Here is a 15470-nt window from a genome sequence, read left to right as displayed (position 1 = left end):
AGAGTCACTGATCTGTTCAAAGTCACAGTTAGAGGAATACGCGAAATTCCAACCCAGGTCCCTTTAGTGACACCACTCCCACTCCCACCCCCCACCCCCCACCCCCCGACCCAGGCACTGCTGTCCTGTATCTTCTGGGACACTTTAATTGGCACTACCCTTCTGCAAAGAGGAGCACCCCATCCATGGGAACTAATTTTGCTACCTTCACAGGCTAACACTCAGGCCAGTTCAAGAGCGCCAGCCCTCCAGGGTAAGCCTGCGTGCACGTGCTATACAAACCTGACTATGATCTGGATTCCATCAACCACTGCAGATTTCTGTCTACATGGACCTGAATCTGGAAATACCTGGATATTTGGAACTGTATAGACTCAGACACTACCATCACCTCCACCCTGAGTCCTGTTGAGGAAGCCCTCTTCACGTGACAGGCATTGTTCTAAGTGCTTTAGAGGTAATACCTCCATCCACTGTCACAAAATCCCTACAGAGTAGATGCTGATCATCGGGCGATTACAATAATCACCCCACTGTTGACCACATTTGACAAATTAGTAAAGAGGCACCCAGAGCAGTCACTTTCCAGCACGAAACAAGATTAGAACCCGAGCATTCCCAGCCCTGAGTCAGGCCACCAGTCCAGACCCTTCGATGAGAGGAAAAAAGCAAACCCTCTGAAACAGACAGGGGTATATTTCAGGAAGTACTAATCTTTTATTTTTAAAAAATTCTTTTAACTTCTTTAAAAGCTAAGAAAACTGTAATGAAACTGGGAAAGAGGATTCTTCTGCTTGACAAAGGCACTCGTTTCCTAAAGCTCAGCTCCTTTTTACCCTGCAAAGATCTTATTTTATTTACGCATCCTGAACGCAGCTGAACAGTGGGGACTGCCGGGATGTGAGCTCTGGCGGGAGATCGCAAACAGAGCTTTTGTTTTGATCTCACTCCTTAGGTTAATGCCTCGTGATTCCCCCACCAGCTGTTTCCCAGGATGCTGTTTATTCCAGTGTCTGCTGGGGGAGAAAATGTCCCTGTGAAAGTAAATGCAGTGCAGCAGTATTTACAAATCCCGAGTCAGGTTTCCATCCTGTCCAACAGGATGAGAATGAGAGCCATTATTTACACTAGTAAGCTGAGAATGACATCAAAAGCTCTCTTATGAACTGCAGGGGAGATAATGATGTAAGTGACTTTAATCTAGACATGTGCTTTACAATGGAAACGTGTATCCGCTCTTTCCAAAGAACAGCACTGACTTCTACGTTACACTCACACGACACCCAATTCCAGGCCTTGTTTCTAAATATCTGTGGATCCCACATCTCTATGGTTTCACTTAGAAACTCTGCTTGCACTGGAGAAACAGGATGCATATCCAGGTCCAGGGAGAGACAGAGCCCTAAGTGGAGGTGGAAGCACCCTGAATGCCTAGAGAAGAGAAGCCAGTGTTCTTTATGCGGACTGGAAAGCAGACGTGATCTCCTTCTTCTTAGACACACCCCACCTCCACAGATGCAGGCACACCTGTACCCATCACTCTCATAGGGATGCCGTAAGAACAGATGAGAGAAAAGAGAGGCGAGGGTGCTCTGCAGAGGGAAGTCACTGTTACCGTGTTATTTGTGTTATTTGTCATTTGTGTTATTGTTACATTCCAGGGGCTGGTTTTTTTCTGGGCACCGGCAGTGTGGTGGGGAAAGCATCTAAACACTGGAGCCAAGAAGGGCTAGAAGTGAAGTCGTGGCCTGAATATTTACTGTGGCTTCATGGGCAAAGGACAAACTGATCTGACTTCATTTGCTCATCTGAAAAATGGGTATGTGCTTCCTTCCTATCCAAGCTAGTCTGTCTCACCCCTTCTTTCTTTTGGAACTATGCCCAACTCTCTCTGAACGTATACAAGATTTACTGAAATTTAACACTTAAAAAATAAGAGATTTCCTGAGATATAATTCACATAAAGTCCACCCTTGTAAAGAATATATAGTTCAGTGTTTTTAGTAAATCTTCCAAGTTGTACATCAATCCACATATATCTATTTCTAGAACATTTCATCAATTCCCAAAAACAAAATTATAGCCACTAGCAGCTATTATATTTAGAATAAAGTTTCCTATTTAACATCCTGTTCTTCCTCAAGGTGTAAAAACTCTTCACCAACGTCCACAATGAATTACTCCTCAACTTACAGTCAGCACCAAAGCGTTAGGCATTTGATGTACACCCCTCTGGCGCTTCCAGGTTGACAGCGGAAATCTGCCCAGCCTGCCCAAATTGATGGTATGTTCTTGGAGTGCAAAGGCCGTGTTGCCTGCACTCTCTTTCCCCCAGCACCTCCGCTCAGGGATGAACACACATGTAGGCGCTCGGTAAATGCCTGGCTCCCGACCGACTGACCAGTCGCCGCTTCTTCAGAAGACCAGCACGTTTGTCATCTGTCTGCTTCTCTGAATGCCAATGCCTCCACAAGCTGTCATGTTCCATGATTATTCTCCCCAAAGCATGTGCTGTTAATTTTTCATCTTAATGAACTGTCCAGTCGAGTTTAGCAATGGGAATAGTGATAGAGGCACAATAAAAATGGCTTATGTCTTTGCTATTGTCAGAAACCTTCTCCCCACAACACCGGCACATAATTGAAATAAAAATATCTCAACAGCTACAAACATCATTTGTCAAGAATAAAGTGGGGTTTAAGTGCTATTTCAAAAATTCATACTACAGGCTTCATAAACACGGATTATTGGAACGTTCTTCCAATTGATATCCGCTCAAGCATTTAAGTGCTTGGCTATTATTCTATGTTTGCTTGAGTGAAACCACTTTGGGTACCAAGCTACATGTCAGCCCCAATTTTCCAGAGTATTACAGATGCACATTCTTTCCTGGTGGGAGAAGGGTCAGGCAAGCCAGCGCAGGCCCGAAAGGCCTGTGTTAATGCACAGATGGACATGCGGGAAAGCCATTATGCAGCTGTTGGCATCCTCAGAGTGGAGTGCTCTGGGAACCGGTGTCACTCAAATCTGAATGATGGCCCAGGAGGAGCCCAGAGGGGGAGAGAGAGAATATGAGGAATAGAGGAGAGAGGCTTGAAGATTCTGAACAAGCCAGCAATACGGAGAGGCCCACACTCCAGCCCTCGGCCCCACGCGATTTTCTAAGGCCGGCAACCCACCATCATCTTCCTGCCGACCCATAAAAGAGATGTTCAAGAATTAGGTATCGGCTGAAGTCATTCAGTCGGGAACTATTTACTGAGCTACAATTAGCCTGGACCACACTGCTCCTGATGTTGACGATATAGGGGTGGGCAAGGCAGGCCACATCTCTGAACCTCAGGGGGCTTAGACTCTCACGGGGGAACACAGAAAATAAACAAGTAAACCATGAAGGGAACTAGACATGATATTCACACATTATGATGACTCCTGTGAGGGATAAGACAGCAGGATGAAGTAACGAATAACAAAGCAGTGGGTGTGGCTTTACAGGTGGTGATGTCAGGAAAGACCCTAAACAATGAAGAATCAGGGGTATGAAGAGACTGAGACTGAGGGAAGAGAAAGGGCCAAGGCCCCAAGGCTCCTCCATTAGACAGAGTGCCTGGAGTCCACAATATTTCTAGGGGCTCAAGGAACGTTTCAGTTTCTTTTCAAGTCGGAAGAAAAACTGATCTTTGAGGGTGAAGATTATATTCATCTTCATACCGAAGCAGTCATAAATACAGTATTTAATTTTTTCTTTTAATAGAAAAAAAAAAGAGTTCATAAAGGCAAAGATGCCCCAGGCCCATGAAGACATATCAAGATCCCTAAGGAACAAAGGACTCCAGTCCAGAACCCCAGCTGGAAGATAGGGTCCTTCTCAACCTCTTCAGACAAATGGAGCCTGAGAAGGAGAACCAGCCCAAGAGCATGGAGGGTTAAGCATCATGATATGTGGGACTCACAGTAACATGGTACGGATGGAGAGTTAACTTGGGGGAGGGAATGAGGTTTCAGGAGAGGGGAGGGGGTGGGGGCTGGATCCTGCCTTAGGAGCCAGGCAGAGGACCCTGCAGTTTATCCTGCTAAGGGCCACAAACTTCTGAAGCTTGGGGCTTTTCACTGAAAGGAACTCAATACAATTCAGGCTTTAGAAAAACCCATCCTTCTGAAGCTCGGCAGAAAAGGACTGGGGAAGAGATGAGGGAGCCGGATGTGCTCCCATGAACCCAGTCACAGTTACCCTGGCCCTTCCCATGTGAGCACAGGCTGCTCCCTGCCACTGTGGGGCCCAGCACAAGCCCTGGACAGGAGTGTGGCCATGCAAGCATCCAAGGCCTTTTCTTTGCCCAAAGCATGATGTAAATGGTTTAGGGGCAATGAATAACAATTCTCCTGAGTCCATTTCTCAAGCGGAAATTCTGAAGAGAGATTGGGAGCGTCGAGAGGTCCAAAATAGCATCAGTTATGGACAGAAATGTGATCCTTAAGGAAACTTGCTAGACATTCCTTTAGAGAGGTTCCTTCTCACCAGTCCTTGCAAGTGTGTGGCCAAACTTTTAAACATCCGTTTTCTTTCAACAAAAATGGTTGCTATGACAACCTAACATCATTTCCAATGGTGCTTAGAGACTAAAATTCAGAGCCTCCTGAGAAGATGAACTCACTGGCCCCTCCATGGTTTTTCTGAAGCTTGCACACAGAGGTGCCTGCCAGGTGTCCAGTTGCAGCCTTCTAGATCCTCAGCAGACACAATTAGTTGGTGGCAGATTTTGTCCTGTTACCCTTCCTTCTCCGCTCTCTCAAACTGCCTTGAGCTCTGAGTCCCCCACAGGGCGCAGGGTAATTTGGGTTAGTAGCCTCCAGAGGAAACGATGAGTCTCTGGCTTAGAAAGCATGTGGAGCTGGGAGGGCTGTCAGGCAGTGGCCTGATTTTTGTCCTGAAACATTCTGGGAGCAGCTGAACCTTCCTAATGGACCCAACTGAAGGAAACAGGTAGACTTAGAAGAGGGTCGGGGAGCCCCATCACTGGCACATGATTCCATGAGAACAGGAAGTGCAGTGAGTCATAGATGCACATATGGATTTAGCACAGGGCTTCCCAGATGGCTCAGTGGTAAAGAATCCACCCGCCAATGCAGGAGACGCAGATTCAATCCCTGGGTCAGGAAGATCTCCTGAAGGAGGAAATGGCTACTCACTCCAGTATTCTTGCCTGGAAAATCCCATGGACAGAGGAGCCTGGCGGGCTATAGTCCATGGGGTCACAAAAGAGTCGGATATGACTGAGCAACTGAGCGAAAACAAGCAGTCAGTAAATGTGTCTGATGTATGAATGAATCAGTTACTGAATGGCCAGGAAGTCATTCCCTGGAGATTTCACCCCACCCCTCTCAGGTCCACCTGTTTTCTTCAGGCCAGATTCATCTATCACCCTATAGACAATGGGCATCCAGCCTGCACAGAGCATGCCTAGGTCTTGGCACAAAGCATGAAAGAATGTCACGGTGTCTTTCAAGAACTATTTGACGAGTGAGTGAATGAACCCCTGAAAACAATCCCCCTGGGCCCAGAGCACTTGACTGCAAAACCATATATTATTCTGTCTTCTTGGATTACTTACCGTCTGTCACAGTATTCAAAGTCCCTCTCACATGGAGTACAAACTATTTCTTGCCATGAAATGCACAGAGGAAATGCACAGATAAACCTGAGCAGCTCAAGCGCTTTGATCTTTAAAAGGAGGGAATCCTACACCAGCCTTTGAGATGCCGTGTTGACTCCAACAAGCAAAAAAGAAAAGTCACACTATCTAAATGAGTGGTTGTCGGAAATGAAGTGATTAGATTTCAACGGGACTGTCTGCTCCCACCCTGGACCCCTGGGTCCTGAAGGCAAGTGTGCAGAGAGTGCGATCACCTGGCCGAGACTCCAGTGCTCAGTGAGATGGGAACTGATCCTTTCCCAAAGATGAGCATCAGAGGGGCAGTCCATGGCCAAAAGAAGGGCCCTTCCTGCTGTCTCCATCCTGAGGGTGCATTTGCTGTTTCTGGAATATCAGGGAAAATGACACAGACAGGAATGTGTTCTTGGTTTCAAGTACATCTTGGTCATCTTACTAAATAAGTGCTGGGGGGAAATAGGAAGCTCACCGAAGTATCTGGGTAACTGATGTCAAGCTGTATCTCGGTCAGGCATTAAATTCATACAGTTGTTGCGTGGAACGTGAGTAATATGATTTCTTTAAAAAATCAATGACTCTAGATGAAAGGTTTATAGGAATTAATTGTACTATCAATATTTTTGCAGCTTTTCTGTAGGTTTGAAATGTTTTAAAACTTCAAGAAAGTTTAAAATCAGAGAACAAGCAACAAAAACAAGGGGGACTATTTAAAGTTCTCTTTTTTATTAAAATATAAAGTGCGGAACAGTGTACATACTAGTGCTTACAGCTGGATGCTGCCAGTGTATCCAAATGCGCAGGAAACAAGTACATGGGTGTGTGTGGCTGTAGCTTCATGACTGCTTGGAAACTCTGAATGGTCGCATAGAAAACTGAACTGAGAAGTTGCCTCCACAAAAGGAGGGAGGGACTAGAAATAGGATTGAAGGATACTTAATTTTCTGTAGACTTTGTAACTGTCTTGTCTATTTATATATATATATATATATATATATATATATATCTTTATATGTATCTTTGAGTGTATATATATTGGCATGTATATATATATATAGTTGGGCTTCCCTGGTAGCTCAGTTGCTCAGTTGGTAAAGAGTCCACCTGCAATGCAGGAAAGCCCTGGGTTTGATTCCTGGGTCAGGACACCTGCTGGAGAAGGGATAAGCTACCCTCTCCAGTATTTTGGCCTGGAATTCCATGGACTGTATAGCTCATGGGGTTGCAAAGAGTTGGACACGACTGAGCGACTTCCACTTTCGCTATATATAAACAAACCACCTAGTCAGGAAAATTTTGGCTCAAGAACCTCTGCGCTGTTCTCTTTGTTTAAAAAATCCTTCATGATTGTCTCCTGGTAAATTCTGACTTATGCTTCATATCTCAACCCAAAAGTCACCTCTTCCCTGAAGCCTTTGCTGATTTCCTCTATCAGATTCCATCCCTCTGTGCTCCTACAAACCCATGGAGCTACCTCCAAAAAACTCTACACCATGGTTATTGTCTGCTGGCCTGTCTCCATCAGAAGAAGGGGTGCTCTTTAAAGACATGGCTTTGATACAACTGTTGTGTAGATACATGTGCATCGGGTTCATTCGTTGTAGCTGCACCTAGTCCACGGCCTAAAACAGGAATGCTTTCCAAGAGATGATTTATGAATGAACACACTTGGGATTCTTTTTTCCTCTCCCCATGGGTTATCTCTCACGCAGTACACACATTCAGCAGCACACTGCTGTATTAGCCAGAAGCACTTGGCCCACATGGAGATTTAGGACATGACCACCAAAAGAACTGTAATATAACCCCACCCTCCAACTTGGTTAAGATCAGAAAGCACGATACCAAAGAATCAGAAGAGACACACTGGGGGCACTACGGCGTGGAGGCCCCGACTCTACAGAGTTCACTGTATGGCCCTCGACAAGCTCATTAACCTCTCCGAACCTCAGCATCCTCATCATAAAAGAAGCAGGATGACGGCACATACCAAAGCACTGGTGATGTCACACAAGACAATGAACGTAAATCATGTAGCCCAGTGTTTGCATACGGGCATCTCATTAAATCAGGAGGGTCTCTGCATTGTGTTCATCCGTCCTAAAATAAAGCAAGATCAGAGAACCACAACTTCGGTTGAAGTTTGTCCTTTCAGTACTGATTCTGGCAAAGGTAGGACATTTCCACTGCCTGGCACACGGGAGCTTCCTAGCTCTTGGTCGATCACGTTAGTGACAGTCACACGGTACACACTGAAGATCTGCAAAGGAGTCAGCAAGTGAACTGACTGTCTGTTTATGATTCTCATGGCACCGGCTACAGACAGAAACTTGGCCTCTTTCTCCACAGTGGCCTACATCCCAAAATAGGAAATGCCTTCACAGACAGACCCAGCAGGCAGAGGGGGTTAGGAGGCAGGCTGCCAACATTTCAAACTGTCAGGGACAGGGCAGAGCCTGGAGGATGCTCCAGCACAGGTGAGTTGCCCAGGCCCCTGGAAGCTTTTCAGGATTGATTTTTATGCAAATGAAAGAGAATCAGTGACCTGTGAGGAGCAGCCCCTGCTGAGTAATCAGTCGGGAGGGTCTCAGTGTGTGTACACTTTTCATGAGTCTAAGAGCAAATATTTTTCACTTTAAGACTTTCGATCTGTGCCCCACTGCCCTACTAAAAGCTCAGTGAGGTAGCGCGGCCGGGAAGCTCTGTCCTGTAGCGGCTTAGGTCACCTCCCCTGCTCCGGGAAGATGCCTGAGTCAGTCAGATGTCCCAAGAACAGAAGTTCAAGTGGACTTCCCTAGAAGTCAGCTGGAGAGCTGCTCCTGTAAGTCCAAACCACTTCACCACCATTTGTGAAACGTGTTTCTCTCTCTCTCTACACAACCCATATCCCTCTTTTCTCTTCCTATTAGGATTCTGGGTACTTTATACGGAGCTCCTTGACTGTAAGCTCCTTGAAGAAAGTGAAAGCTACTTTATCCCTGCCTGTGTCCCAGTACATCATAAGCACCTGTTTAAGAAATGCTGGCATCATGAATGGATTGAGGATCAAGAATCTGGGTCTTAAGCCAAAGTTGTAGGTTAGTTTCATTTTGTTCTTCCAAAACCTTATAGTGTGATCATGAATAAACCCTTTCCTCTCTCTAGGCAAAAAAAAAAAAAAAAAATCCTCTGTCTAAAACAAGAAGATTGTTCTGAAAGATCAAAGGACTGTTAAGGACTGTTCCATCTGTACTATGCTGTGTTTTTTTAAGGGTGCTGCAAACATCAGAATAGTTTACCTTCCTGTCCTTGGAATAAAAGCGATGCAGAACTCTTCGAAACAGGCTGTTCTTAATTTCAAAGTGGAAGAAAAAAACCTAAATAATTTCCTAGATGAGAAATTAAATTGAAGTACTTTCTATTTAACTTCTGACTCTGTTTCACTGCTACCTCATTCTAATTGTCAATATTATCGAGAAAAATAGAAAATGTCAGTCGCATGTCCTATTGAAAAATTCGAAGGGCTGCTGAAATGAAGAGACCTATTTGGCTTCACAGAAATGAGATGATCGTCATTCACAGGCATTTTCCACAGGAGGGATGCGTTTCCTCTGCTGAGCCAGGCTTCAGAGCAAAATATGCTAATGTGAGAGGAGCCAACTATATAATTTCCAAATCATATTGATACATTTGCAGGGAAGTATGGCCCTGCTTCCACTAAGAGTGTTTTCATTTAGTGGTTTATACCCATGACAAATGTCGACCAGAACATGAGAGAAGGAGATGGGGTAGGGCTCTCCAAATTGAAATTTTGTCCCCAAACAAACCCACATTAAAACATGAGTGAAAAACATCTGGAAAATCACCAAATATTTACATGTCCCAGTCACAGGGGCTGACCATCTAAGTAAAAATAGTTGGTGTGGACTGCAGAAAAAGTCTTCAGCCTGCCATAAAGGACATGTCTTTTGTCCATAATGGACCAGATTCACTCATGGGGAAAACAAAAGAGAGGAGTGCTCAAAGATAAAAGCTCTGGCTAAAGTCAAACTTCCAAAGATAAAAAAAGTACAGCAATATGGCTACAGGCAACTTATCTTTTCTAAAATTCAGTTTTCTCATTTATAAAATCTTTGGATATTAATAGTGCCTATCACAGTAGGTTTTTGCAAAGATTAAGGGAAGTGATACCTTTAAAGACCTTATGTTCCTGACATAGCATAAGCACTCAATACCTGTTAGCTGCCAGTGCTGTGACTTTTCTCTGTGTGGTAACATCAGGCTCCCTTTCTTATCTTAAAGTCTCTATTCATATGTTCAGTAAATATTTATTGAGAACCTACTTGGGGCCAGAATAGTGCTTACAACCAGGAACCCGGTGGTCCCAAAATAAAGCCAATCCTCAAGAACCTCCAGGTCTAGCTAGGAAGACAGACACCTAAACAGTGGGAATCACAGTAAATGGTATAATCTTGATGACTAAAGCCCAGGAGATACCCATAGCTCAGTCTTCAGCAATTAGAAAGAAATCCTTAGAGGTAGTGAGGTTCAAGTGAAGGTATAAAATGAGTAAAAGCTAGCTTGTGAGGAAAGGGAGCTCACTGGGCTCTGTGAAATAAAGGTTGTGCCTTACAGTAGACCTAGAGTGGATGAGTACAGTGAAGGCTAGGTGTGCAGAGACAACAGCTGAGTGGGGGTCTAAACAGCACAACAGTGGGCCCATTACTAGAGGGTCCTGAAAGCTTGAAAAGGAATTCAGATGCCTCAAAGGGAAAGGATTAGTAGCAAAGTAACATACTATCTGGATTTAGGGACACTGTTCAGGATATGTATGAAAGACGGATCGTGCTGGAGTTGACAGAGGGAAAAGTAACCCTGGAAGCATAAAGATCTGTGAGGTGGCAACTGCAGCAAAATCTTGGAGAAAGGGATTCTGGCTTGCATTTGATGGTGGCAATGTGGGTAGACAGAATAAAGTGTTTCAGAGATAATCAGAGAGCAAACCAATCGGAATCAATTACTCCTGGAGATAAGAGGCTAGGAGGTATATAGGATGCATCATGTTTCAGATTCAGTGAGTTTTGATGCTGGCACTGAAATGTGGCACACAGGACAAGGTAAAGGCTTAGGGGGAGAGGTCATGACTTGCATTTGGCCTCTGCATCTAGGTCACTTGGTGGACACTCACAGCGAGATGAGCCACTGACACACGCAAGGGTGAGTTCTACGATGGGACCGTGTGGCAAGTCATGCTGCTAGAATTAATTCTTAAAGTTTCATCGGAATATTTCAACATCCTATAAAAATAGCTTCAGTTCCTAGTGACCCGATAAAGGAGGTAAATGTATTCATAGAATCCTAAAACTTATGGACCATTAGTTACTCTGGATCCAACCACCTTTGTGGCCCAGAGAAGAGTTTGTTAACCCAGGGGCACACAGACAGTGAACAATAGAGCCAGGTTTGGAGCTCAAGTCAGTCTCCCAGCTTAGGATCTAGTGCTCTGTCTTTTGAGAGCTAAAAGATTCAGCCTCCTAGCAATCTCTTTTCCTTGAGGGATATAAGCCACCTTGTACACATTTAAAGAATTCTTTTCAAAAGAAGAAAAGGGGATAAAGAACAACATGGTAGTCGTGTTAGTCTCTCCAGCCAAGTTTTTGCTATGGAATTATATAACCCCTTTAGTTCCTTCTATCTCCTATCAACCTTCTATGGTCCAAAAAGAAAAACACCCAAAACAAAAAACTATTATCATCTTCGTACAGGCACATAATAGGTGCCCCCTAAAGATAACCCAATAATAACAGGAATAATCACATTCCTCAAGGCTCAGGATACCTTCCCTGTCAAATTCTACTTGGGATCTGTGAGGGCAGGCACATTTGCGGGATGGTCCTGGAAACCATCATTTCTGTCCCCGCAAATAAAGTAATGATACACTCAGTAACGCTGGTCCATCTTACCTTCTTCACCCATTGGATACTTGCTGCCAGTTTCTGTAACACAAAACTCCACCCATCTGATTGGTCATTCAACAAATGGCAACCGGAAGGATCGTCAGGAGACCTCTGAGCCGAATACACAGCGATTTCTGCAAAAAGTGAAAGGATCATTAGTAACCTGGAGGTGACATGAATCAACAGAATGATACTCTCCTAAACGCTGGGGGTACACAGTTGCACAGGATACGCTTTTCTCTTTGACAATAAGGGTCCATGTATACAGTGAGAGATGTAAATAAATGACCACAATGGTGTGCAAAGTGGGAAAAACTTGTCATGAGGTACCACAGGATGGTTCGATGAATGTTATGCATTCGGTTCTTTGATAACAAAGATAAAAGCAGTCATGTATCCAACGTCGTGAACTATTCTACATACTTCACACGTATTTGCTCTAGCACGAACGACAAACCTGTGGGGGAGATAGGAAATCGTAGACTCAGTTGCTGATAGAATCCACATTTTACTGGCCTCCAAAGCTAGTTTCCTCCCTTCTAAAGAGAGAAGCACCATCCTGGTGCTGTCAAATCCTGGTGGAGTGACAGACTCAAGGGCAAAGAGTGACAGCGGTGGCAGTCGTGACAGGAGATGTCATCCCCACGCTGGCAGAGCAGAGCACTGGGCTGACAGAGCTGCGATTCTTTATCAGGACTACATTCCTCTGTGTTCCCCCTTCTGCTCCACATCACATTCTGAAGTTTCTGTGTGTGGGGGCTGTGTTCTGCCTGGATGCTGGTCTGATTCATCTTCATATCTCCCGAAGTGTCTACCACTTTTCCTAGCCCAGAGCAGCTGTTCAATGTATATTTGCTGAATGAATGAAGAGAGGAATATGGAGTGTCTGAACAGCTGCCGTCTTCAAAAAACCAAGGCACTGAACCAAGGAAGGTGCCGCTGGCATAACTTCCCGAACACGACAGCAGAAAGGAGTTCTTGAATGTCCTTCCTCTCTAGAACATCTACTTTCGAGGATCAACCCGGGCTGCACTAAGGGCTTAAACAGCTTCTTACTTTGACTTTGTGTCGTGTCTGACTTTTTTGCAACCCCATAAACTGCAGACCGCCAGGCTCCTCTTCCCATGGGGATTCTCCAGGCAAGAATACTGGAGTAGGTTGCCATGCCCTTCTCCGGGGTATCTTCCCGATCCAGGGATCGAATCCAGGCTCTCCTGCATTGCAGGTGGTTTCTTTACCATCTGAGCCACCAGGGATGCCCACTTTGACTCTATTATCCTTCATTCTCCCAGACCCACTTTTCCTTGTTTCATCTTGGCTCTACCTATCAACTCTTCACATACAATGCCTTTTCCAAAACAACAGGGACAACAGCAACATGGGAAAACCCATCTGCACAGGGCTGAGGATGGACTGTACATCTACTGAAATCTGTTCACAGCACCTTAATTTGGTGACTGTAGCAAGAACAGCAGAACTGTCCTGTGCATGCGTGCTCAGTCCATCAGACTCTGCAACCCCATGGACTGTAGCCCGCCAGGTTCTTCTGTTCAAGGGCTTGTCCAGGCAAGAATACTAGAGTGGGTTGCCATGCCCTCCTCCAGGGCATGTTCCCAACCCAGGGATAGAACCTGTATCTCCTTTGGCTCCTACCATGTGTGCTATTTCCAGGATGTCAACAATGGAGCAGGGCTGGGGTCATTCCCAGATGTACCTGGAGTCATGGAGAAAAAGCCACAGGGGAAGGACCTGTTCATAACCCCAGAGGAAGGACCCAGCTCACAACCATGTCATAGCCACTCTCCAACAGCCCTCCCTGGATGAACCACATGCCCAGAGAACCATACCCTTCTGTGATCCCCTTCCATGTGACTCCAAATTGCCCTGGGGTAACCAATGAAATATCAATAACCTCAGATATGCAGATGACACCACACTTAGGGCAGAAAGCGAAGAACTAAAGAGTCTCTTGATGAAAGTGAAAGAGGAGAGTGAAAAAGTTGGCTTAAAACTCAACATTCAGAAAACTAAGATCACGGCATCTGGTCCCATCACTTCATGGCAAATAGATGGGGAAACAGTGACAGATTTTATTTTTTTGGTCTCCAAAATCACTGCAGATGGTGACTGCAGCCATGAAATTAAAAGTTGCTCCCTGGAAGAAAAGTTATGACCAACCTAGACAGCATAGTAAAAAGCAGAGACATTACTTTGCCAACAAAGGTCCATCTAGTCAAAGCTATGGTTTTCCAGTAGTCATGTATGGATGTGAGAGTTGGACTATAAAGAAAGCTGAGCACCAAAGAACTGATGCTTTTGAACTGTGGTGTTGGAGAAGATTCTTGAGAGTCCCTTGGACAGCAAGTAGTTCCAACCAGTCCATCCTAAAGGAAGTCAGTCCTGAATATTCATTGGAGGGATGATGCTGAAGCTGAAACTCCAATACTCTGGCCACCTGATGGGAAGAACTGACTCATTTGAAAAGACCCTGATGCTGGGAAAGATTGAAGGCAGAAGGAGAAGGGGTTGGACAGAGGATGAGATGGTTGGATGGCATCACTAACTCAATGGACACGAGTTTGAGTAAGCTCTGGGAGTTGGTGATGGCCAGAGAGGCCTGGCATGCTGCAGTCCATGGGGTTGCAAAGAGTAGGACATGACTGAACTGAACTGAGCCAATGAAACATAGCAAAAGAGATACTATTAATATATGATTTCAGAAGCTGAGTTCTAAAAACCTGGTAACCTGTCTTGTGTTCTTAGAAAGGTTGCTCTAGGAGAAGTCAGCTGCCATGTCTGGAGTCTGAATGCTCTAGATCCCCATGCTGAGAGGAAGCTCCAGCTAGCCATGTGGAGAAGGTGCACAGATAGCGAGAGAAATGCCCAGCCATCCCCAGCTGCTGTGGGCATCTAAGCTGAAGAGTCAAGTGGTGAGTGAAGATGCCATCTTAGACATCCAACCCACCTGGACCTTCACGTGACTCCAGCCATCTGACTTTACACCATGAGACCCCAAGCAACAACTGCCCAGATGAGTTCACTCAGTTGTAAGAGGTAAGGATAGACAGTTGTTAAAAGACACTAAATTTGGGGATGGTATGTTACCCAGAAATGGATAAATAGAACACCATGAACAGGGATGGAACAGGCATTTGGTGCTGTCCTTACCAATATATTCTCTTTAAATGCCTATAACCACGCTGGGTAGCATGAACCCATCAGGGTTCATCTCACCCCAACCCCTAAAAAGATCAAACTTTTGCCCTGGGCATCTAGCCCATAATACCCACAGTGGGATCAGAATCCAGCAGCACTGACTTCAGAGCCTGTGTTCCCTCTGTTTTTCTCCTGCTGTCTCCAATCAGTTCATGACACGTCTATATCCGTGGCCAGTGTGTTTTCAAAACTTTAGTTGTTATCTATAAAAATGAATTGAACTCCCACTTTGCCTTGCATTCTCTAGTTAGTGTCAGTCGCTCAGTCGTGTCCGACTCTTTGTGACCCCATGGACTGTAGCCACCCAGGCTCCTCTGTCCATGAGATTCTGCAGGCAAGAATACTGGATTGGGTTGCCATTTCCTTCTCCAGGGGCTCTTCCCTGTAAAATATCTCATATAAAACTCCTCTCACCCAAAGCCTGCACTGATCATTAAGAGCTTTGGAAGGAAAGCAAAAATAAATGGGTAAGTTGTCTATGAATTCTGATTACTGCAAACTTTTGAGAAAGAGAGGATTTAGGTTCTATGGACAATGTTGCATATAATTACACTGTGTTTCTTAGAGGAAAAAAAATAGAAAAAAATCTAAGTTGTTTTTGTACTTTTTCAGAGTTGATGGGGGGAAAAAAAGAGCTCACTGGGTCTGA

General features: G+C 45.0%; 1 protein-coding gene across 1 annotated transcript in view; it reads right to left on the bottom strand.

Annotated features, from left to right (window-relative positions):
- The window catches only part of CDH11 (cadherin 11), a 158663-nt gene that overhangs the window by 78792 nt on the left and 64401 nt on the right, over positions 1-15470 (bottom strand). Inside the window, exon 2 of the mRNA XM_070388319.1 lies at positions 11612-11739. The gene's annotated coding sequence lies outside the window, so the exon portion shown is untranslated. The remainder of the gene's footprint in view (positions 1-11611; positions 11740-15470) is intronic.

The sequence above is a fragment of the Bos mutus genome, chromosome 18, assembly GCF_027580195.1.
Source record: "Bos mutus isolate GX-2022 chromosome 18, NWIPB_WYAK_1.1, whole genome shotgun sequence".
NCBI classification, from domain to species: domain Eukaryota; kingdom Metazoa; phylum Chordata; class Mammalia; order Artiodactyla; family Bovidae; genus Bos; species Bos mutus.
Note: the sequence above shows the minus strand (reverse complement) of the source record. Positions and strands in the feature narration are given on the sequence as shown.